Raw genomic sequence first — 24,107 nt, forward strand, 5'->3', positions numbered from 1 at the left:
TCTAGGTTGCCTTATCTTCCTGAAGACCAGCGCTTTTTAATTTCCTTTGATTCTATTTCTCTCTTTTTGCAGCACTCTTATCAGTTTGAGACTAAACTGCTGCACAAATGCTCATGAGATCAATCTACAGATCTTAAATATGGTAAAAAAGAGGTGTTTCTCTGAGCAATCTGTTGGAGAGATTTTGTACTGACTTTTAGACTAGTTCCACACTGGTATGCATTCCTTTAGCATTAATGCTTCCTCTGGGACTCGAACCTTACAGAAATATGAGAACCGAGCATGCAGGCTGCAGACACACTATGAAAGCCAGCCTGCATGTAGCGTGTGTGTGGAGAAGACATGCTGCAGCTATGTCTGTGGAAAGAGAAATTCACAGCCTATCTTCTCTAGCCACTGCTGGAAAATGGAATCTCTTTAAACTCTGTCATTTTCATCTGAGGAAGAAGGCTTTTGGGTTTTTTTTCCGGAAAATAACTTCTAGCACAAGTCTCCTCAGTGTATGCTATTAAGAATGGAAAATGACAAATAAGTCAATAGGTATATATTAAGTCAGTAAGGCCAGGATTTTATCAATAATGGACTGAGGATGAAGGATACAGTGACAGTTGCATTTAGCACTCTGAATAAAGTAAATCAATCAAATTGACTGTATGTTGATTTAAAATCCTTAAAGATTTGGGTCAAGATCATTTTAGTTTTCCTGGAACAGACTTGTTACCGAGAATCTTCATACCCACAAGTAACAATACAGAAATTTTCCTGTTTAATTTTCTCAGCCTCTACTGCTCACTTGCTGTGCTTGGTTCTGTTTGAACAATTAAAATAAAGTGGCCTCACCAGCCATGGGTCAGTACTGAAACATTTGGGCTGTAAATAATGAGGAGGCGGTGGTTACTCTACAACTATGTAAGTACTAGCCATAAAAGCTTTAGAGGCATAAAAAAATATTTTCTCGTATTTTAGGTTCAAAATTATTTAAAATACTTTTATTTATGTAGTTCTCCATTCCTTACAGGCTGATCTTCAGGCTTATACTAGCTACTAAGAGTTCCTTTTGACAGTTATATCAGTGGCATTTTAATATTGTAGATTAAAATGTACATCAACCCATCCTTGAACTGTATAAAATAACTAAATTGACTAAATGAAAACAGCTGAGATTTGTGAATGGTGCAACCTTCATTTAGATGGATGTGTATAAAATACACTTACACTTCCGGAGACTCAGTTTGGAGACAGAAAGCCTAATATTGCCATCCTTGGGCACAGACCGCCGTGTTCAAAGGGAGGTGTCGCTGTGCAGGGGATGTGATCAGTGCCTGGCGTTAAACACACCAGGGCGAGCCAGGCCGCAGGATCAATTCGTGGCTGTTCTTACAGGGATTGAAATGAGGAAGAAGTGAAGTAAACATCTTCTGAAAGTTCTCACTTTGGGGGTTGTTTAAAAGAGAATTTCACACAGAACTGTAGCATAGAATATGAAAGAAAGTCTATTTCTGTCAAGACTTAATTGAGGAAATTCAATTTTCCTTCCTAACTGAATTGCTGTTGATAATCTAAAGTAATTCTGTCTGGTCTGTCTAATTTAGCAATGAAAAACCTGGCTCTTGAAGCTGTGCACAAGAATGTAGCAGATTTTTAAAAACAGCTTTTCTGAATAGAAAGACGGTAACTTATGGCAGCGTAACAAAAGATCTTTTTTTTTGTCGTTGTTTTGATGTAAAACACTTAAGTTCTTATACCTCAATGCACTGACACTCTCTTTTTAAGAGAAAGAAAGAAATGCATTTTTGCAAATGGTACATCAACAGACCTTGGGAAAATTGAGTTTGGAGAAAAAAATTGAATTCATTTTGTTTCTCTAAGCACTTTCCCATGTTTCAGATTTTGTACTGATAGATTGATGATATGATTTGCTTTAAAACCAGGTGGCCTCTTAGTTTCCATCTGTTGTGTCTATTGCTCTGTCTCTAGTGAGAAGCATTGCATAGCTGTGCAGGCATCTGTACCCTTGAGAGAAAACTCTTTACGCTATCATCAGAAATGCTCAGGGAGAGAGAATCTAGTTTTACAGTATCTTAAATGTGAGACGCATCAGAAACTTGAGCCCCTGGAATGATCATGTTTATATTCACCCAAACTGAATGCACTGAATTTATATTAGCTTTGTGTAAACAACTTTACAAAACCAAAACCTAGTGACATTTCCAGAAGAAACAGTTCAAATCTTACAAAACCACCTGAGTATCTCGCAAACATTTGCTGCGGTTTCTTGTCTCTGGATGCCAGAGGTGGCACTGCTTTAGCAAGAATGTTTTCCTAAAAGTAGGCGTTTTGATGGATAAACAACACCATTTGAGCAAAGACCTGCCATGATTTTTCAGATTCTGCAACACAGAGACTTACTTTGGAGCTTCAACTATGTGAGTGGAGTCTGCTGGAAAAAGCAACTTATTTGAACCAAAATGTCTTCAGTAGCAGGTTCCCGGCAGCTCTGGTGTAGGTGATGCAATCAGTCGAGAGAGAGAGACGCAGCAGCCAAGTGTTACACTCCATGTGGGCTGCATGTGTTTCCCTAGAAGTTGTATGTTTGTGAATGTAATGCACAAAATGCAGAACGAGGCCGTTCCCCGCTGCTCCCAGGGAATGGAAATAAGAAATACTCGGTGCCGTTGGGCAGGGCGTCATGGTGTCCGACTGTCTTCTCTAGACAGCCACATGTGGCACCAGGACACCTGAAGGAATTTGGAAACACGGAAAGGTCAAGGCACAGGACAAACGGGCTGAAACCATCAGTCATGTCCCAAGGAATGGGGCTCCCCGTGTGCGCGTGGTTTCGTTCTGGGTGCCTGGTGTTAGTTAATGAACCGGGCTGACTTGAACTCCCTCCCTTGTACCTGCATTTCCCTTCCCAGCTGAGGTGGCAGCTGTAATCAGCTCCACAGTAACCGCTTACAGCAATTCAACTGGTCTTGCTTAGAGGATTTAAAAAAAAAACCACCTATATTATTTGTAACCAGTAATGGGCTGAGTAGAAATGAAGATATACTGGCAAAAGGTGCTTTTGCTCGCATAGCGTGTTTCATTTGCTGGACTGCTCTAAGTCATGAGCACTTTCTGCTATGACAGAACTAGAAGTTTCCCAGTCGTACCCGCAAACACCTTCTGATGGAGCTAGGCCTTGGAGTACAAAAGTTGACAAAATATGAGCAATCATGTTTCTCACCAGATATGCTGCTACCCTGCGCCTTTCGCCGAGTTTAGACAATTAGATGAGACTTGCTAGTTTCATTTTTATTTATTAAGTTCACTTTCAGGTTTTTGTTAACTTGTAAAAAATGCTGTTGAATTTCAAGTTCAACTTAAACATACCGAGTACTAACGTTTGTCTTCATCTGCAAAACACAGCAATTTGTGAATTAAGGATTTTCCATCTGAAATGTTGAATATACTTTAGCGCTAGACCCGTTTAGACCCCTATTCCTGCAAAAACACCTATGGGCTTCACTTCAGGCATGTGGCCACGGCTGTGAAACGCATCGGATCTATCGGCAGTGCAGGACCCGAGCACCGAACGGAGCGGCCCCCAAACCACCCTTCTGCAAAAGCACCGCTGGAACAAAACCAAAGGAAGCGGCGGCAGCTCCGCCGCTGCGCAACTGCTCTCTGCCTCGGCCGCCGCCGCCCCGCGGCTTGCACAAGCGGCGGCGGAAGGAGCTAATCCCGGGACGGCGACTCTGCAGCTAAAAACGGGAAACCCCGCAAGCAGGCGCCGTGTCGTTTTTCAGGGCGGGGGGAGCCGCGGGCATTTCTTCCGACACCCGGGGCGCGGGGAAACCGTCGTTTTCCGGCGGAGGAAAGGCCGCGGCGGCGGTGGGAGGGCTTCGCTCACGCTCTGTTCCACAGGGGCCGCCGGCCTTCGGCGCTGACGCACCGCGGGACGTGGAAAAACACCACCCCCACCACCGCCGCCACCCCCGAGGAGCGGGAGCGGCCCAGGTACGCGGCGCCGCCGGTGCTCGCGGCTCCGCCGGGCGGGACGGCAGGTGGGCAGAGCGCCGCCCGGCACCGCCTCCCGCCCCGGCCCGCCGCGCGCTCCCGGCCCGCCCGGCCTGCGTGGCAGCCGGCGGGGCGCGCGCCCGAGCGGTGGCGGGCAGCGCGTGCGCGGGCGGCGTGCGCGCGCGGCGAAGTTGTCTGCGGGACGCGGCGCCGCTCGCTCGCTCGCTCGCTGCGGGGCTGTGGGGGCCGCCGCCGCCTGCCCGCCTCCCCGCCTCCCCCCGCCTCCTCCGGGACGGGCACCGGCGCTTCTCCGTCGCCTCGCCGGCCACAGGTGAGGACGACAGGGCCCCGCCGCCTCCGAGGGCCGCGGACGGGCCGGGCCGTGCCGCGCCGCGCCGCGCCGTGCCGTGCCGGGGGTGTGCCCGCCGCGGGCCCCTGCGCTGCGCGGCCCCTCAGGCGGTGCTGCCGCGCCTCCGCCGGCCCCCCCCCCCGCCCCGGGCAGCCCCGGCCGGCCCGGGCCGCAGGTCGATCGGGGGCGGGGGGGGGGGGCGTGCGGCCGCGATGCCGGGGCCGCCGAGGGGTGTGAGGGCAGCCCTCCCGGCGCGGGGTCCGGGCCGCGGCGCCTCGTGGCCTTCCGTCTTGCCGGAGCTGCCGCGCCTCCGGTCCCGGGGCCGACACGTGCCCGGGCAGGACTGGGAAATGAACGGGAATGTCACCAAAACTGTGAGGGCTGGCGGGTCGTCATCGGCTCCCGTCGGGGAGGTGGTGTCTGGCAGCGTAAAGATTTGAGCAAAGTTAAAACTATTATAAAAATACGAATGGTTGTGTGGTTTGGTGTCACTGCAGAGTTTTTTTGGAGTTTTTTGTTTTCCTTTTTTTTTTTTTTTTTTTTTTTTTTTTTTTTTTTTTGCATTAAAAGCAGTAGTGCTGCCAAGCACACATGCCCCGGCGGAGCGGTTCCCATACGAGCGCCCCGCGCGTGCCCCTCCAAGTGTCGCTGCCCCACCAGAGAGCCCGGTATGTGCTTTTCCTTAATTTGTCTCCTCTCTGCGAGGCTCTGGGAGCTCCGGGGCCTGGTGGGGAGAACCCCGGGGTCTCCGGGAGCCCCTGGGCGCTGGCCGAGACCCTCCCTAGCTGCTTCTCCCTTACGGCCTCCTGAGACTGCAGCTCCTCGTGTTCCCCTCGTCCCCTCCTGGGAGAGAAGCATGCCTGTTCCCGGGGTGCTCTCTTTTGTGCTATCTCAAAAGATAGGAACTTTGAGATAAAACCAGTGCTTTAGGGAGTACCACATTGCTTTTGAGAGAGCACATGTTAGAGCTGAACTATGAAATACCATTTTTTTCCCCCAACATTTTATTCCCTCCAAAGTGTGATTTATGCCTGTTTAGAATAATGGTGGATTTCTGAGCTCCATCTGTTTGTCTGTCTGTTCACACGCACGGACTATTTCTGCCAATGGAGATTGCCTGTGGCATTATTGCAGTATAAGTAGTTTGATAGGAAATATTGTAGCAATTAGAAGTCCAGTGATGCAAGTTCCTGACACATTATGACTGTCTTGCTGTCATTTCTGTGTCTCCTTTAAAAGTTCATTTTTGTGAATCATTGTAAGCAACTGTTTAACTTCTGCAGCATTTCTACAGTTTTTACATTTTGAGATGTCTCTTGACATTGAGTCAAACTCTTTCCACTGTTATTTTTTTCCTGTCGACATTCTTTGTGGCAGTCATACTCTTTTAAGCGACAACAGAGGGGGAAAAAAAAAAAGAAAAAAAGGAACTTCTTTTAGATAAGAATGTTGCTGCCCCTGTTTCCTATGGCTCTGTGCCTTAAAGACCTAAAAAAAAGGGGGCTGGGAGGAACTTTTATTATGGTGGAAAAAGAACATCTTTTGTGGGAAGTGAGATTTCTAGACGGAGTGTGAGTGACTCTTGTCACCCCAAAGGAACTTGTCATAACAGAATCAACCTTTTGGTTTCTTAACACTTGCGATGTATAAAACACTTTGCTTGTTTTGTTTTTCTTCTTTCCTCTGGAATTCTGTTTCTGGACAAATACATGTTTTATGAGAGAGAATGGACACGTAATTTGAATACAAGTTTTAATACACCTTTTCAGATTCTTCAATGTTCATTTTGTTGGGAGAAAAGCAGGTGAAGATGAGTAACTTGGACTCCAAGCCCACATTGGGAAACAGATTTTTTTTTTTTTTTTTTTTTTTGCAGTACTTGCCTTCTGTGACCCTACCCGAAAAGTTTTTGTCAATATATAATACTTAAATGTACATTGAAAATACTGAGCCTACACTGGCTTTTCTCATTTCTTATAATAATCGAGGCTGTACTACAGAAAATAGTGGGAGATTCTGAGATTTATCTTACAGCATACTTTTTGGCTTTATTCAGACCTACCTTTTGGTCTGAAGGCCTTTTTCAATGGCTTTAAAGAGTTTTTTGCATACCGAATGATCTATTAATGATTGTTTACTCCAGGTAATATGGGTATTTTTTGTCTGGGGATAGGAACCAGAAATACCTGTGTGGGTTTTTCTCCTGCTTTACCTCTGCTTTCTTAGCTGTAAAGTGGGGTTAGTTACCAACAAGTCCACCTCCTGCACACCTTCACAACACATTTTCTAGATGTGTAGAAGATGAATTAGTGGATGTACTTCAACATCTTTTCCTACTTTATGTGGTGCCAGATATATTTAACCTCAAGGCTATGAAAAATGTGTACACAACAAACACCCTGGTAGTACAGACTAGACTGTGTGAACTGGAGCAGCCAATAAGTGGGACAGGCGGTAGAAATCAAATGTGTTCATTCTGAATTTAAAGCAAGAAAATTGACCATATGTTGCTGGAGGAGCAGAGGAAGTACTAGAGGAAGATTTAAAAAACAAAATTATGAAAGTGGGCATCAGTATGACCTCTGTCCTAAATGAAAGCCTAGTTGGGATACAGTCCTTACAGAAAACAAGTTTAATAGCCCAACTTGTGTTTTAGCTTTTGTCATTCTAATTTGCTTTTCTTAGATGGTCTTGTTTATAGAAGAGGTTGTTCATGGTGATCTCCAGCAAATGAGAAACATAAGTATGTGGAACCTCATTTTAGAAGTTGGGCTCCTCTTTACCATTGAGTGACCATGTTTTTAATTGCAACTTCCCCAGTATTACTACAGTTCAACACTCATCTAGGTGGACAGTGGCCATGATGCTCTATATGGTTTGAGCACAGAATTATGATTAAGGAAGTAATGAATAGCCATTCTACCTGTGACACACACTCCTGCATTTGTCTTGTAAACTCACTTAACCAGTCTGTTTTGCCTTTTATGGGAATGATGGTGACTAATTCACTGTACACCTATCCAGGTGCTTGACCGGGTTGTTAATAGGAAATTATGTGATACATGTCTTTGTATCCAGTATAAATGCAAGAAAAACATTCTTGCAATATTGAAAGCAAACACTAAATATTCATGCAGTTGAAATATAGTTCACGATTGCCTTGATACCACTGATCACTGAAGACACTGAAAATGTGGCTTTTGGCAAGAAAACAGTGACCCGCTCTGCTACTGGTTACAGGACAGGCGTGGTGGCAGAGGAGGCTCACATATGTCCATGCCATGCTCTGTGGACCGGACAAAATGGCCTTTCCCAGTATAAAATCATGTGGAAGTTAAAGGTTGACTAAAATAGACAGAATTAACACTTTGTCCTGTTAAATGCAGAGGCCTTGAAAATAGTTTCTTCTGTTACTAAGTCCTGTTAACACTGTTTATTATACTCCGCCTTCCCTTTGTAAAGCTTTTAGTACAAGCACATGCAAGTACTCAGCAAGTTCCTTGTGCTTTTTCATCGGTAGATCTCTAAGTGCCCTAGAAGATAAGTACGGTTTATCTGAAAGCTGAGGATAACAGAATCAGGAAGATTTGGTATGTCTCAGCGTCACGCAGGGTCCCTGCATGGTTGAGCTAACATCAAACAGCTTGGTGCTACCAAACTGGATGGTTTCCCTTGTGTTCTCTGTTCCCCTGTGCCAGGGCTGGCATTCTGAATATTGGTGAGTTGAGTCAGCTGAGTAAATTGGTGTAAAACTAAAGAACGAAAAAAGGAGGAGGGGAAAAACAAAAAAATTTTGACTAAATAAGAGCATTGAACCATTTTATTCTTTGTGGCTGCTGAAAGGGCAATTTGTGTTTTTCCTAGCTGTGTCCTTGCCTTTTCCCAGAGGGGAACAGACCCATGGAGGGATCAAAGGACTGCTGCAATGGAGAGGCTAGGATGTGCACTGGGGAAAGCAGACTGGACCCTTCTGGCCTGATGCTTTTAAGTGAGAGGTAGTCTGTTGGCTGCAGAGCATGTTGGATGTGATGTGATGTAATAGGTCTCTTCCACTTTTGAATTCCATGTTTCACTGTAGAGCTGTGTCTCTAAAGTTAAAAGGAGGGAAAAAAATAGTATCTAGGATATAGAAGAAGAATGTGTTCAAACTGGGAGTTAATGTTGGCCCAGACAATGTTTTTCTTTTTGAAGAAAAAAACAGAAGCCAAAAAATTTACATGCAAAATCTAGATTTAAAACTGATTTTAAAAACACAGCATTTTTTTCCAGCAGGTTGAAATTGCTGCAGTGTGTCTAAATTACATAGAGAATTAAGCTGTATAAAATCCGTATTTAAAAATTTCTTACAGGTTTGGGGGTGTGTGTTTTTAAAGCCAAATAGGAAGCTGCTGTCTTTAGTTGGCTGAAAGGTAGGACAGGGAGAACTGAGGTTCTGTGTAAGTGTGTGACAGTTCTAGAGGTTGTAAGCTAAATTTTGTTTAAAAACAGAAAACCACAGGGAGTTATTTTTAATAGTGGTTCGAATGCAGAAGTCTGTAAAGCTGTCAAATCTTTTTATGGGTAGATAGGTCTTTTTCTATCTTGGCTTATTTTTTATTTGCATATTGGATTGGATCAAGATTACTTCAAGTTCTAACCTGTGCTAAGTATTTAAACATCTGGACTTGCTGAAAGCACCATTGCTGTACATGTGTGAGAAGTCTCTTGGATTGTTTGTTAACATTTTAAAATATTTCAGAAAAAAATATTTTTTTTATTCAATTAAGACAGTATATTTAGCTTCCAGTGTTTAGTCCTATGATACGGCTTGTCACATGGCATGATGCAATAAATTGAAAATAATTTTACAGTGTCAGTACAATTAAATTAAATTTCTAAAGTGTTTAATTCAGCTTGGTGCTACTTTTAAGTGTCTGCTATCATAGATTCCAGGCAGTGAACAGCTGTCTGTCGCAGATGGGAGAGGAAAAAAAACTTCCCCTTAGCTTCTTACTTCTAAAAAGGTTTCCATATAAAACCAATAGTAATGTAATACAACCTTTTAGTCAAATTTGAGTTTCCTGTTACATGTTTAAGTGAACCGACAGCAGACTCTCTATTTCAAACCAAATGGTGTAAGTGAATGAGACTCTAGGAATCTCGTACTCCAAAGCATTCTTGAAACCGCACAAGTGCTTGTTTAGCAGTCAGAATGCATTATTTATTACATCTCCAAAAAAAAAAAAAAAGAGACTTGCAGATAGTTTATGAATTACTTCTTTAGAGTCTGCTGTGTTTCGGTAAGATAAGGTGGTATTGTCTGTCCTGTTCTTGTACTGTGTTTTACATGACAAAATCGGGTAGATTAGAAGCTGTCAAGGAAGCACGTAGCAAATCCATATTTTTAATAGAGTCCAAGTGCAATGAAGTCTGAAAAAGAGCAGGTGTGAAAGGCATAATGATTTTTGTTAGAGTTGAGTGTTTTCTGCTGAGATCTCAAGATGGTAGAAATGGAGTTTGTGCACAGAACTACATGACTTTGGTTCTAGATTGTAAATTGAATATGCTGTTTTATTGTTTATGAGCTAGTACACCATGGCAATTATAAAACTTATAAAAATAGTTACGACATGTCTGATCACAAAATGCAGAAGATGGTAAGATTGTTCTTTCTAAATCCAAAAGTTGCTGCTGGTGGCATAAAGCTTTTTCCCTTATGGTTGTGTCCTCGCTATCTCCCCCCCCCCCCCCCCCCCCCCCCCCCCCCAGACCCTTAGCAGGTATATTACAATCCCATGGCACTTCTTAAAGTTTTTGTGTTTATTTGCTTTGAGTAGCTTAGGTCTCTAGGTCTGGACTCCAACCTTTATATGTGCTTCACATGATGAATCAAAGTAGGTGCCAAGCCATTCCCTGCCTTTGGACAGACCTCAGGCACCAACCCTGGCAGATCAATGCACTTGCTTTTTAGGAAGGCAGTTTATTTTGTCATTTTATCAAAGTATTGACTGGTTTTGGTTGTAATTTCAAGCAGTTCTCATTCTGAAGCTATTCTGATTTCTCTGTTGGAGGCTGGCAGGTGCGGTGGTCCATGCACGTTTCAGTTCACCATGTCTTTAAAATGTGGCTGCACCTCTGGACTGATTTATCTCAATATAATGTGTAATATGCTTTTTTTTTTAAAAAAAATTCAGTGGATGGATTGCTTGTGTAACATCAGTTGGAAGTTGTGTTGAAATGTTGTTTTCCAAGGGTGGAGATGCTGCTGAGGCTCTTCTAGAAACCCCTTTTGGAAATGAGCCTTTTGGTTAGGAGGAAGAGATGGCTCCTGATCTTGTGTTGCCGGTGGTGGAATGATGTGTGGGAGTGCTCCCTGGCACATTTCAGGCAATGCTAGTTCGGTGAGCTTAAACCTCTTATAAACCAACCTAATTGAGGAATCAAGGGTAATAAACCTGAGTGTGGCAATGCTAGAGAAAAGGGCAGAGATTCCCCTTTGAGGAGGGGGGTGATAATGTCTTGCACTGTGCCAGCTATTTACAAAATGAATGGCTGTCAACAGCCTGGCTGGTGCGACCCCAGATATGCATTTCAGCATTGCCAGGAGACAGCTGAGGGACCTTCCTGAGGAGGTCTCAGTGTCTCATTTCAACGCAGTATCCCACCTTTCGGGCCCGAAACATCCTTCGGTATTTGATCTGGGTGGGATTCCCTAGGACTGGTTACGCTGTCCATTTGGGGGATGCTTTCACCGTCCTGCTCCTCCATGCACTATATCCAAGTGAATCATAGTTGCCTCACCTAGTGCGCTAGTATTTCAGGGGTCAAAAACTGAACTGATAAGGGCTATGACCCTGCGCCCAGCCCAGCCTGCTGACGGAGCAGGTGTTGCTCCACACCCTGGGGAGGATTTGCAAGTCTTTCATTTTGCAGAGCTCAGTGACAGATACTGTTCTCCAGTTACTTTTGTCATTCGGTCTTTGAGAAGCCCACTTGCTACGAGGCGGGGAATATCCACCAGCCTGTTGAAAACTCACGGCGTGCATGAAGCAGAGCTTTAAGTCCATGCTGACAGGAAAAACGGGTGCTGGATAGTTGGGATTGCTCCCTCTCAGAGCCGGTGTGCTGGGAGGTAGCACAGCCCAAGCTGTTTTGTCCATACTCGCTGCTCGGTGGTGCTCACTTCCGAGGCAGCTGCTGTCTCCTGGCTCAAGGGGTGCAGGGTAATATAAGTTCCAATTTTTCTTCTTTCCTTAGAGCCAACTGTCCTCTTTTACTTGGGAGAGTAACTTTTTTCTTAACCTGGTGATTTTTAAACTTTAGAGTTGGAGATCAAAATCGCTGTAGATGGTGCAATAATTGGGGAATGTTGACCTACAGGATGGATTGCAATTTCACAGTACATTCAATACAATTCCTTTCAGGAATTTCAGTTTGTCTCTCCTGTTCTTAACCTTGTGGACACTTGTCTCTGCCGTCCTGAAAAGGGGTGGGTTTTCTCCTTGTTGAAACATTTTGTTTCTTGGATAGGAACACTCTGAATGTCAAGCCTGTCTTGGAGAGTTTGTGGTGGGTTCTGGTTCTCAGGGCATACGTATGCCATTACAGTCAGGAGATGGGGAGAAAAGCTGTAGATATTTTAAGGTTCCTTTCCTCCAAGAGTAGGGACTCAGGGTAGAGTAGATACCAACAAACACGGGCACAAAAATTCCCTGCTCTCTCATTCATGGAAGTTATGCTTTCATTCTTTCATGCTGTCAGTGTTTCATTAGCTTTTCTGTCAGAGTTGTGCAAAACGGAAGTCTCAAAAATGTTAAACTGGAACAAAAAAAACCCCAAACAACCTTGAAAAGGTTTTTAAAAATATATGAATGTATTCCAAAGAAGCAAGTAAGTCACAACTGTGTGTGTCTGCTACCCTTTAATCAGTTGGGAAATCCAAGCGGTGACTTTCAGCTGTCACTATATTAAGAACCAGTGCTGCCTTTTGTGGCAGTCTGTATATACTGAACTCAGTACTATGTAGTAAATATTCTTGCTGTGTTTTCATAATCATTCTACTTAGAGTAAGTGCTTCTTGGGTGGGTATTACAAATCTGTTAATCTTTATGGTATTTATAGGGTAATTTTTAACTCTCTTGAGCTCCTTACTTCCTTGCGGGTCAATTACTCAATTTATAACATTATGTCAGTTGTAAGAACTTTACCATCCAAGGGTAAACAGTGTTGGGTAGGGTTCTTTACCTGTGTTTGCTCTTAGTTCTTTGTATATTAAGGTATGCAATAACTTACTCTGTGACTTATTTATTGGGATTTCTTTTAATCTCCCTGGTTTGTACTTTAAAGTGACTATGATGATTTATTTTAGCTTTTGTGCCTCATCACTAATGCAGGGAGAGGGAAAACGTGCAGCAGTTCTCTCTGAAGAAAAGACTTAATCAAGTTGCAGCTGCTTAAGTCAAAATTGCTGCAAATAGGCTTTAAATATTTTTGACTGTCTATTGATGAAACTGATTACTGTAAGTCAAGTATTTTGCTGTGTTGTGAGCACACAGCTCTCTAGGGGAGGGTTTGGCCCTGTAGTAGGGAGGGATGGCTGACTTTATTTTCTCACTGTAGTTGTCCATGTTAAAGTGAAAATCCGCTCAGGCGCTATGGGGTTTCAGTTGGCCTATGGAAAGAGAATAAAGTCATCTCCTGGCACTGGAGTTTCTCTTCTTGAAATTGCCTTTCCCCTTGCTTCTTTTGCTACCGTCAGCATTATCACAGCAGTGCAACCTGATGGTGGTGGTCCTTGTGTAGTAAAGGGGCATGCCCTCTTTCCATAGCATTTTAGCCCTTGAGAATAAGTTTGGAGCTGTAGGGTGGGAGAGACGTATGTGTAGTCAAGAAAATTGCTGTTGACTTGGAAACCCTGGGTTTGGGGAGCATCCATCATTGCTCATGCAGCCACTAGCTCTTGGAAACAGTAGCAAATTTTCTGGAAAGCCTAAGGTAGATAAGGCCAGAGATGCTAAGAAGTCTAGTGCTGAAGTCTCTTCCTTTTGTTACCTGTGAATGCTGAAATGTAATCTGCCAGCTTTTCTTCTTTTATTCTTTTCTGTTGTATATTTTCAAGATGAAGCTTCTGCTGCAAAAGCAGGTTTCAGCATCTATGATGGCTTTTTGAGGAGCTAATAAGTCCCTGAAGGAGCCTGTGTTCTAGCTGCACTTTTCTTTCTTCCCAGGGGTAAACCATGATTCATTCTCATGGACAAACAGACCTTGTAAGCATTTTTGGTATAATGTACTGTAGATTGTCGCTCTCAATGAAGTACGTGTTGTTTTCAAAAGATTCAGCCAGGTTTTTTTTGGAGTTGGTTGTTTTATGAGCACATCACACTATGGTGTTCCCATTCTTTTTTTTTTTTTTCCCCCCCATAAAACCCCTCAATGTTCTGTTTACTTACGGATTAGAAAAATGTCAAAGGAGTAATGAAGGAAACAAGAACTTTATTTTCAGAATAGGAAGGTCAAATGTTTACCGCCTCAGCATCATTCATTCCGTCAATAATAACGCAATGAAAAACAATATTTCAGCACTGCTCAGACCATCCTCTCCTAGTCACCTTATTCACATCTAGGCACACCTTTTGGAGTATTTGGTTTTACATTTTCCTAAAGGCAGCTGCGTGTGGGAGCTTTGTGCTGGTGTCTTCTCTCCCACACAGCGTGGCTGTGGCATGGGTCTCTGAGGTGCCCTCCTGCCTTTTGTCAGCTTTGTTTCAGAGTTCGTGGGACTGGCAAGAGAAGCTGGCAGTGTCTTTCCTCCGGCTGGTGTGTGAGAAGTTGGTCAGCTAGAAAAGCTTAAGTGAAAGTGAAGCCTGGGTTGGTAGGAGATGAGTATTGTGTGTGTTTTTAAACAACCTGTTTGCATGTGGTATTCCAAAGGAAGTAAAGTTTGAAATGAATCATTCATCACGAGTCTTATAAGATGTTGCTGAAGTCGTGTGTTGTCTTTCCTATTGTTCATCTGAAATTGGGGACAGCTGAGTGCCAGCTTGCTCATTATTTTGGTGACATAGATGGCACTAATGAGTTTGATAAAAGAAGCTAGATGATATGGGGACTATAGTTTCCCTTTGGAGACTGTCTCTGATTTGTTATACAGGAGCATATTTAAATTTGTATCTACTCTTACATCATCAGACAGCAGTAATAATCAGGGTAGCTTTTGTTTATGCATCCAATATGTGGCATTAATTCCCCTCTGGACTCAGTTGCTGTTGTCCATAGTTTTTCCTTCATGCTGTTACCATAGCATGAAGTACTGGTGCTTGCAAGTACGTGGCTGCAGATTTTGCTGAGAGCATGTAGCAGTTACGTTCTTCCATAGACTAACTATCATTTTACTAGTAGGCTTTTGGCTTGGTTTAGGCTGTAAACTCTTCAGGGAGTGAGTCATCATGCAGTGGAGCTGGGGTCAATAGCTGCTGTGCCGAAGCAACTCTCCTTGCCATCTCCCCTGTTTTAAAGGTTGGGTTTGACCTCTAAAACTGGATGATGTAGTCCTGCCTCTGCCTCCTTGCACCAAAGGTTCATGTTTCTGGGACTTTGGATTCACCTCTCTCTTGCCTTGGTTTGATCTGAAATAGCCCACGTCTGTCAACCAACTGGTAGATGTTGCAAATTCATTAATAAATATTTTCTATTTATTTAAATATCTTATTTTTCTTCTGTGTCTTCCCCTTTTCCACACATTTACTCTTTTAAAACAAGTTGTTTTGCAGCTCTTGGTTGTAGTGTGGGAACTCTGTCCCCTCACAAGAATGCGTGCTACCGAAACGGCTTTGTTGTTTTTATATAAACCTTGCCCACACACTCCTTTTGCTTTCCAAATATCTATAAATCCCTGCAGGATCCTGCTGACATCACTGTGGTGATCCATGTTTATTTTGTGATATTGTCTAGGGGTTAGAGCAAAGTAGAGTATGGAGTCAGGACAGGCATGTTTTGTCCCCATCTTTGACTCCAGTCAAGTCTGGACACTTAATACAGCAATTCATGTTATTTCCAAATAAATTGCTACATCACTGTTCATTTATATTTTTCTACTAGCTCTTTAAGCTGGTTTGTTTTACATTGGGTCAGTTTGATCCTTTGTTGTCACTGCTCTTTAATTTTTATTTTTCTGCTTTTGCACTTGCTTTGCCATGTTGCTTGCTACTTCACTGGTCGGGGTAGCTACGTGTGGATTTTGCTGGACTTGAAAAATTATTTCTATTGATGAGTAGTAGTGTGTTATTCACAGGTATTAATAAGGTGTGAACATAATTTGCATTGATATTACTAAACCATATTGTAGCTTATTTTGAAATACTGTAAATATTTGTGTTTCTTTTCTGAAACAAACCTTTGTGTTTGTGCAAGTATCTGATGGTAAACAGTTGTCTTTGAATGCTGATGAACTGGTCCATGGTAAATATTTTCAGCTGTGTTCTGCATAATTACTCTTAAAAACTGGTAATTTGAGATGGTTGGAAAATTACATTTTACTTAGTTCATGGATTGCTGAAAGGTAAATTGTGTTCTGTGCCTCAGCTGGACTTTTTTGTTTCTTTCTTTTAATTGCATTAGCATGTTAACCCTAAGTACTTCTCATCATGGCTGTGGCTGATAGGTAGGTATCTGGTGGTAGATAGAACAGATGCTGCATTTTGGAAACATAATGTAAAGGCCTTTGCAAACGTCTGTTAATTCTTTGGTTTCATGCTCTCCGACACAAGTGCTTTTTTTATTATCTGAAGGACTGTGCAGTATCTGCAAAACAACTGTGAGATGGACCTCAGTTTTAGGGGAAGGAAAGACCAGGGCGGGGCAAGTCTTCTCCACTCTGCCAATTTCTTGTACCTGTATGGTGAGAAACTGCTCAGTCTCTGATCAATATATCGCTGCAGAGCTGGGAATGTCTGAAAGGCACCTTGTGGTATATAGCGGAGGTTTTTCAGACAAGAAACTGGAAGTCAAACTGTGGAGCTGTTGTCTTGGTAAGTAAAGTGTAATTTTTCTAGCTCCCTCAAATAGGTGAATTTCTGTTCTAACAGCATAGTATTAATCTGAGATCAATGCAGTGTCTTGGCAGTCAGGGGAGGTTGGGAATGAAATGCAGGGTGGGCAGGATAAAAGATTTTTGTTTGCATGAGTAAGCTTATGGTTTTTAATAATCTGATACTACTGAGTTTATGCTTCAACATTGACGATTATTAGAGTAACAGAAAATTGTTACATAGAGGGCAGAATGTAGTGTGAAATGTGATTTCTCTCTTATACAGAGCTTGCACATTTAGTTATAACTTTCTTGAAAGGTTAATTCCCAGTTTCTCTTCAGAACATTCTGTGCAGGCCTTTCTGTAGGGGGAAAAAAAAATTGGACCCGATTTAAATAGACAAGTCTTGTGAATCCTGAAAGAATTTGGGCATTTAGCCCAGGAAAGGGAGAGTTCTTTGCAAGAACTTCATTAACCCTGTCTGTCATCAAAATAAGTAATAAAAGTAGCTATGCAGACTTTATAAAGAACAGATATTTTTTGTTTCAACCCATAGCCTTGATCTGCAAGGCATTGGTGAATGAATCTTATTCTTTAAGGAAGACTGTGCCCATGTGGGAAAGGAGATGGAGCTGTGTTACGTACAGTGATATAGTTCATATCCACACTTCTGAAGAGCTGCATTAATTTTTGGAAAACTGGTGCCATTAGTTCCATATACTCAGGAACGTGTAGGGAAGCTGACTATTTTATTTAGTATAGGTAAGATACCTTATAGCAATATTGATAATAGTCTTATTTAGCATATCTTGAGGTGGAAAAAAAACAAACATATTTCTAACGTAGCTATTTTTGTAAGTAGAAAAATGTTAAATCTTTTTACACAGGGAAGAGTTTCTGCTTCCGTTTGGCTGTTAACTTGCAAGATCCAGATGCTGTGAAAGCTCTTCCTGCAATGCTAGCATCTGGCTGCTTGGAGGTTTTGCATAGGGTTTTATGAGATGGCTTTGAAGTTGCCTTTGGATTTGAATCATATGAATCTTTAGATTGTCTGGGCTGCATAATTCTCGGCATCATTTCCTCTTCTGATATGAGAAATGTAAATACTTCAAGCTGTTGTTCTGATGTTTTGAAGTTGGGTGAACATATATCTATATCTTCCTCCATTCCTTTTCCCTGTGTTTGAGACAGATATGTTGGCTCTTAAAGACTCAAATTAATGGCTCTAGAGATAAATTGCACGAAGAGTGGTTACAGCAGATTTCGTGGATTTTGAGCCCATCTGGCATGGACTTGCTCTCTTACATTGGTCTGCCTAAGCTTTCCTTAAACATTTGAGAAATTACAGCAATATTTCAGAAGTGTCTTTGTGAGGTTTGCTTAATATTTGTCAAGAGCTTGGAATTGTGCTAATTAAACTGTACTTATCAGTGCTAAGTGGTGGTATTTCTAATCATATATATATATATACTTATAGAAAACTTTGTTAGGATTTAAGATCATACGTTTGTTAAGCTTTCTGAGAAAAGACCAGGCTGAATAGTTCCCACATTTGGGGTTTGGGGCTATAGCAGCAGAGCTTATTTAAATTTTTTTTGCTACTTTAGATGTTACTTCTGTTTTTTGTCTTACTGGCTTAAGATGATCTGTTTGCTTGTGCTCTTGTTTTAGATAGCTGGTTGCTAAAGGTGTCTTGATAGGAACAAGCTGTTGGATTCTTAGTTGTGTGGTAGAAACTTATTTTAGGGATTGGCTTAAATTGGATGTTTTTGCCATAGGTTGGGAACAATCAGTCTTCCCTACTACTTGATTTTTGGCTCTTCTTTTTTACAAGGGCTCTTCAGATGTTGATCGAGAGTGGAAACTGTTTGTATTTCACATGTAGATTGTCATCTTGCTGGTAGTACAGTAAGTTTGCTTACTTATGTGCAAATAGCTGATTGTTTCCTTGATGTGGAAGGGAGACCATACAGCCAGCGTGATAATGAAGTTGACATTACTGGTACAGACAGTGTGCATTTCATAGCTGTATGTGATGTTACTTATTTCAGTTATGATTTAATGATGTGAAAATGTCTGGCAGTTCCTGTGAATGTATATGTTATGAATATATTTGCAGCCTATATTTAATCTTTCCTTCATCAGAAATGAATGAATTCTGAGAAGGATAACAGTAATGTTCTTAAATAATTTGGCTTCAGGCTTGAAAGCTTTATTGCATTATAAATTAAAAGGTGAGCATGTTGTTGCATGCTTAGTAAGCAATACAGTAAAATTCCAGGTAGATTTAGTATGTGTTTATTTTTAACATGTGTTTTGTTAGTACCAGTAGTGGCCTGAGAGGTCTATCTCTAATGTTTGAAAGGTTGTAAAAATGAATATAGTGAATACTTTTGGAAGGCTCAAAATTGGAACTAGAAGAATATAACTTAACGTATGTTGGCTTCTTACATTATCTGAAGCATACGTAAGTGAAAACTAGTTGGGGGAAAAAAGCAACCTGCTGTTGCTGTACTGTGTTTACAGTATTATCTCTTCAGAGGAACTACTGTCACTTTAAATGCTGCTGACTGCTATCCATCCTCAATTTTGGATGTGAATATGTATTTGATATTTATCTACATCTTATACAAACATTGTACGTGAATATTTACATTTGGTGTTGCACTAGGAAATTCTGTGCAGTGAAATAAGCGGTAGGAATAGTCCAGTTAGGCTGGTGAAAAGGAACATTTACCTTATCACATTGATTACTTAGTCATAACTATAAATCACCAAGTATTCTTGGCACTGATCCTAGGACTGTTTAATAGGAGCTGTGTGAAACCACCCCTTGTAATGGATGGGTTGAGCTACATAGCATCTAAAGTGTATTCAGAAGACTTTTACAAACAATTATGTCTTTTGATTTGGGACCAAGTTCTAGGGAGCTGATACTACAACATAGGGGAAAAAAAACAAACCCAAACCCCAACACTTAACTCAAATTAAAGCTTTTTAAACCAAAATTAGAAGTAAGTTAACTACTTTCCTGGTTGGTGGTGAGAACTGATGAAAGTAATGGGCATACAAAACGTTCTATCAAAAGTCTTGTATAAACTCAAGTAGCGTCTTCAGGCATAGCAATACAAACAGGGAGGGGAGAATACTGTGTCAGACCTTGCTATTTTCAAGTCATTTTACTAGATTTGTCCCCAAACTAGAATACAGAGTATTTGAAATCATAATCTTGCTTGCTTAAAATGGGAATATGGACCTGAGCTGGATGTAGAGAGTGATTTGAAAGAGGGTGGGAAGTTTGACACAGATACTTAATTATTGGCAGGAAGCATTTGTTTTATTGACGTCTACAGTGAGATGGCTCTGAATAGCTTTAAATAGCTGACTTAATGTCATTTTGCTTCTAGGTATGGGACAGTAGATTACAGTGTCTGTCACAGCATGAAAAAGCTCTAAGACTTTTCAGCCATTTTACTAAAACATTCTCATTAAGTGGATTTTGGGTCTTTGAGAAGCCAGCACTCCATTACTGGCTGTTGAAAATCTAGTTTGCACAAAGTCTTAAAAAAAGGTCTGCACAAAGTCTTAACACAAACCCATCTGCACCTGCTTTCAGGGTAATTCCAATGCTCATAAAATGGAAGGTGTGATTAAAACACCGTTATTTTGCTCAGTGGTCAGTTGGTTACAAACATCCTTGTCCTTTTTAGGGGTTTATAAATTGCACGTACAATTTTCACTGAGGGCTGTGACTTGGTTTTGACATTTTGATTGGGCAGCAGCTACTTGTAAAATTTTGAATATATAAATGCATAAATATATTTTCCTATTTTCTTATTGTGAGGTCAGTTCCATAGTTTGAATATTTGTAACATCTATTAATACGAGTTATTTAAGGTTGGATGAGGATATGCTTCTGGAAGTTTTCAAAAATATCCATCTGTTAAATGAAATTCAAATAAAGGTTGAGTTAAAAAACACAGCTGGGGTCCTTAGTACTTAAAAATACTGACAAAGAAAATTTTACTTTGAAACACAACTATTGTCTTTAACTGCATTTGACTGATGATTTTATTACTTTTAGCACTAGATCCAGGGCCTACCCTTTAAAGCTTCCCTAATATTAAAGGCTGGGAAAGTTGATTTCTGCCAGTTTTCATTTCTCCTTTAGAGCTTATGTCAATGAGGATGTAATGATGAGTAAAGTTATATTAGATAATACATTAGCACTTTGGTCATGGATGGTATTACTAAATCTAACAAAGTTCTGTAACTGAGCGATCTTAATATATTGTTTTTAAGAGTCTGTTCACGCTTCCGTTTATTTTATGCTTTCTCGGGCTTTGCAGGTGTGCATAACTCATGCTGTGTTACACTTGCGTGTGTATATCTATAGATACAGTTTCATCTTAATGCTAAGCCTAAAATTTTGAAACTATTTACTGGTGATATATCTGCACTGTATTTAACCTTCTTGCTTGAATTCCCTTGTTGCAATCTGGAGCTGTTGGTAAGACAAACCGTACGGCCCTTCCTCTGCGGGACTGGTGGTGGTTGTAGGCAGCCTGGCCACCGCAGCGCTCCAGCTGGCTGTACGTTGTGTAGGCAGCTCTTTCTGAACTATTTTTTACTGAATTGTATTATTTAACTCTGCTCTTGCAGCATTCTCTTGTGTCTCATGCATTTCGGCGGCATTCCTCATGTTGTTTCCTTTAACATTCATATTCATGGGATTTTCTTTCAGTGTTGGCAGGTGTGTATTTCACATTAACATGAGGGCTTTTTTGGATGTTAGACTGCTATTTGCTTATGGTAATTTCTAGTCATCATAAGGTGACTGTTGAGAGAGATGAGCAGAGAGGAAAAAATTGTCAAGCATTTACAGTAAATACTCTCTGCTTTTGGAAATGCTGTCAGAAGTTTAATTGTTAGGTTCAAGTAAGTTTGTCATGTGCCAGACAGAATCAGTCTGCTGTAATGAACGGGTTACGCACTTCACCAGCAAAAAGGGAGAGTGAGAAACCAAGGGATGCTCAGGATTTCCTGTCACCTTGCACTGCAGAAGGAATGGGGTAGGCTTTTTAACCTAGCCTGTAATTAGGTTTTGCATGGAAGCATATATTACTGTGCTTGCTTTGCCAAAGCTCTTCAGTATGATGGATGAGATTTAAAGGTTGATCTGACTAAATTGCAATGAGAATACTAACGACAAAGATATTTCTGTTGTGAACTATTCCTACCAGACATCATAGCTGTGACAGAAATGGTGTAAGATAATGGACAATAAAAGTCACTCGAAAATAATACTCTCCTAGGATTGGACTGCCTTCCCCATGGCACGTACTCTGAACCAGAGCGATAATGTAAACATGAGCCAGGATCATCATTTAAATATATAGGTAATCTCATATAGTATCCTGACAGATTTATTTTATGAGCAAGCAAGAGGAAGAATATTACTGGGCAGTAGAGAGGAAGAAAGTGTTACTGATGTGGTTGTGTTTATTTTGTAAAATAGTTTGCATTGCTCCAGTCTTTGGGGAGTCTGCAGTGAACAGCATGCTGATGGCTCAGGGGAGGTGGGAGAGCCTGGGCTCCCACCGGCAGCGTGTCCGCTGTGGATATTGACAGCTGACCTAGGAGCCTGGTTTATGTGCACTGGTGGATTTTATTCACTGTTAATCTCAATTCTTTGTATATGTTAAAAGATGGAAATTTGTGCAGTAGTTTAAGTAATGTACTTCACTGTGTTTAAACAACTCATGGATTTCTGGAACTATACAAGACTTGCCTTTTTGTTTTGTTTTACCCAAGGTACCCAAATAAAGCTGCTTGCCTCCCTCTCCCAAGTCCCTGTGTAGTGAGAGGATGTGGGATACAGTAACTGAGTGGAAAAGCATATATATATGTCGCATGATATTTGAGGGCATTGGAGCAGGTCAGAGGTACAAAAAGCCACGTAACATTTCCAGGAAGGGCACAGCTGCCCCCACTTCACAGCCAGGAACGCTGAGACTCCTCGAGATGGAGTCATGTCGCTTTTACAGTAGGAAGTGGTACAAAAGTAGAAAACCTTGTAGTTTATTCTGCAGAATACTTCTTGTGGAAGTACTAGGGAAAGCTGGAATTGCTGTGGTTCGTTCTGCATTTACAAAGCTGTTCACTGTGAAGTCTCCAATATGCATTACAGAAAGAGCTGCTCTGTGCAATGCCACCCCTTGCTGTGTCCCTGACCGTTGAGGATCGGTTTAGCAGTGGCTGGAGTGTATGGGTTTGCTGGCTCCTCCAGTGTTGTGGGCAGCAGCAGAGCTGAATGCTGGGCGCATGGAAGCAGCTGGTGTGTCTTGCAGGAAGGTGAAAAGTGTTGGTACAGAAAATGGTTGTAACACTGAGTGCTCATACTGCTGCTTTGCTCTCTACTTTAGAGGTACACGGTCCTATCTTGTTGATTGTACATCTGGGAGCAAATAATTTGGCCTGTAGTTGGGTTTGAGGCATCCAGAGACACATGGTGATGCCCGATTAGACCGGTCACAGCTGTCTCACCAAGCCAGTTTAGGGAGGAGCTGCACCCGGGGCAGTAGGGTGTGTGAGACTGAACTCCAAGATGCTGATGAGGTTCTGCTCCTTAATGAGTGTCTTGTAACTAATGATCTTGGCCTTTGCTACCAAGTGCCCTGGGCTGTTCTGCTCTGAGAATCCCACCTGTCAGGTACCTGCAGGGTACCACGGGATTTGATAGGGTTTTGTGTTTTGTTTTGCTTTCTACTGATTCAGGCATCAGAGGGACGGGATGGGGTATAAGGACAGTTAGGTACCCAAAACGGAATTGCAGCCTGGGATGTGGTAGGGGAGCTGACTGCACGAGAGGGTTTTTATTTTCTGTTGCTTTGTAAAAACTCCAGGTTACCTTTGAATACTGCCACTGTATGCACTGCTGCAGTAATAACTGTACTGCAGAAGGGTGACAGAAAGTGGCAGGATGCTTAAAGACTGTGATGCCAGTCACTTATGTTGCTGCGTGGGGTCTTTTCTTTTTTAGGTGTTTTGCATAGTTGGACATACATTTTGTGTTTCTCCTTTTTGCGTTATTCCCCTATGGAGTGGAGGACACACGGTGACAGACAAACCTACATCAAGTTGTAGTTTGAGAGAATAAGCTGCTCATTCCACATGGGCTTTGGTCATATTCCCCACTCTTGTTAAATTTGTTCTGAATTGTTAGAGAGTAACTGAATTGCCTGCAAAACTATTGAGATATGAACCTGAAGAAAATGAGGTGGAAGTTTTTGGTACCTTGGGTATTTTCAGTGCATTGGTTTCAAAATTTCTCAGCTTATGCTTTAAGATCTGTTGGGAGAAGTGAAACAGCTCTGCGCTGAGTTCAGTTATATTTTCCTCAAATATTTATTTATTTTAAGTTGGCCTCTGATTTAATTGGAAATCTTTCACTTCCTTCCATTGTTTTTGGAAACTCTTTCCCCCAGTGAATCGGGTACAGGCAAACAGTCCTGCATCATTCAGTTATACAGGAGCTGCTCTTTTTTGTGCGTGGCTCTATGCTGTCATGATGTCTTTCTTGTATTAGAAAGTTAAAAGCTTTACCAAGGCAACATGTGTCTCACTTTATTTATACTATGCAGCTAAGTACCGATATTTTAACAATTGGAAATATCAGTGGATTCTGTATTCATGAGAGTTCCCTCTGATTGTGGGATGATAAATGTACTTTCGTGGTTGGTGCAGAGGGA

General features: G+C 41.8%; 1 protein-coding gene across 7 annotated transcripts in view; it reads left to right on the forward strand.

The window, feature by feature from the left end:
* The first annotated feature begins 3,866 nt into the window (after positions 1 to 3,866).
* Positions 3,867 to 24,107, forward strand: part of NEK6 (NIMA related kinase 6) — a 69,803-nt gene continuing 49,562 nt past the window's right edge. For 4 of the 7 annotated variants that reach the window (XM_076355241.1, XM_076355242.1, XM_076355237.1 and 1 more), the window contains exon 1: positions 4,222 to 4,333. The gene's annotated coding sequence lies outside the window, so the exon portion shown is untranslated. Of the gene's footprint in view, positions 4,003 to 4,220; positions 4,334 to 24,107 lie in introns of those variants that run through there. The other 3 variants (XM_076355239.1, XM_076355240.1, XM_076355243.1) reach the window with 2 other exon arrangements.

The sequence above is a fragment of the Aptenodytes patagonicus genome, chromosome 18, assembly GCF_965638725.1.
Source record: "Aptenodytes patagonicus chromosome 18, bAptPat1.pri.cur, whole genome shotgun sequence".
Classification (NCBI taxonomy): domain Eukaryota; kingdom Metazoa; phylum Chordata; class Aves; order Sphenisciformes; family Spheniscidae; genus Aptenodytes; species Aptenodytes patagonicus.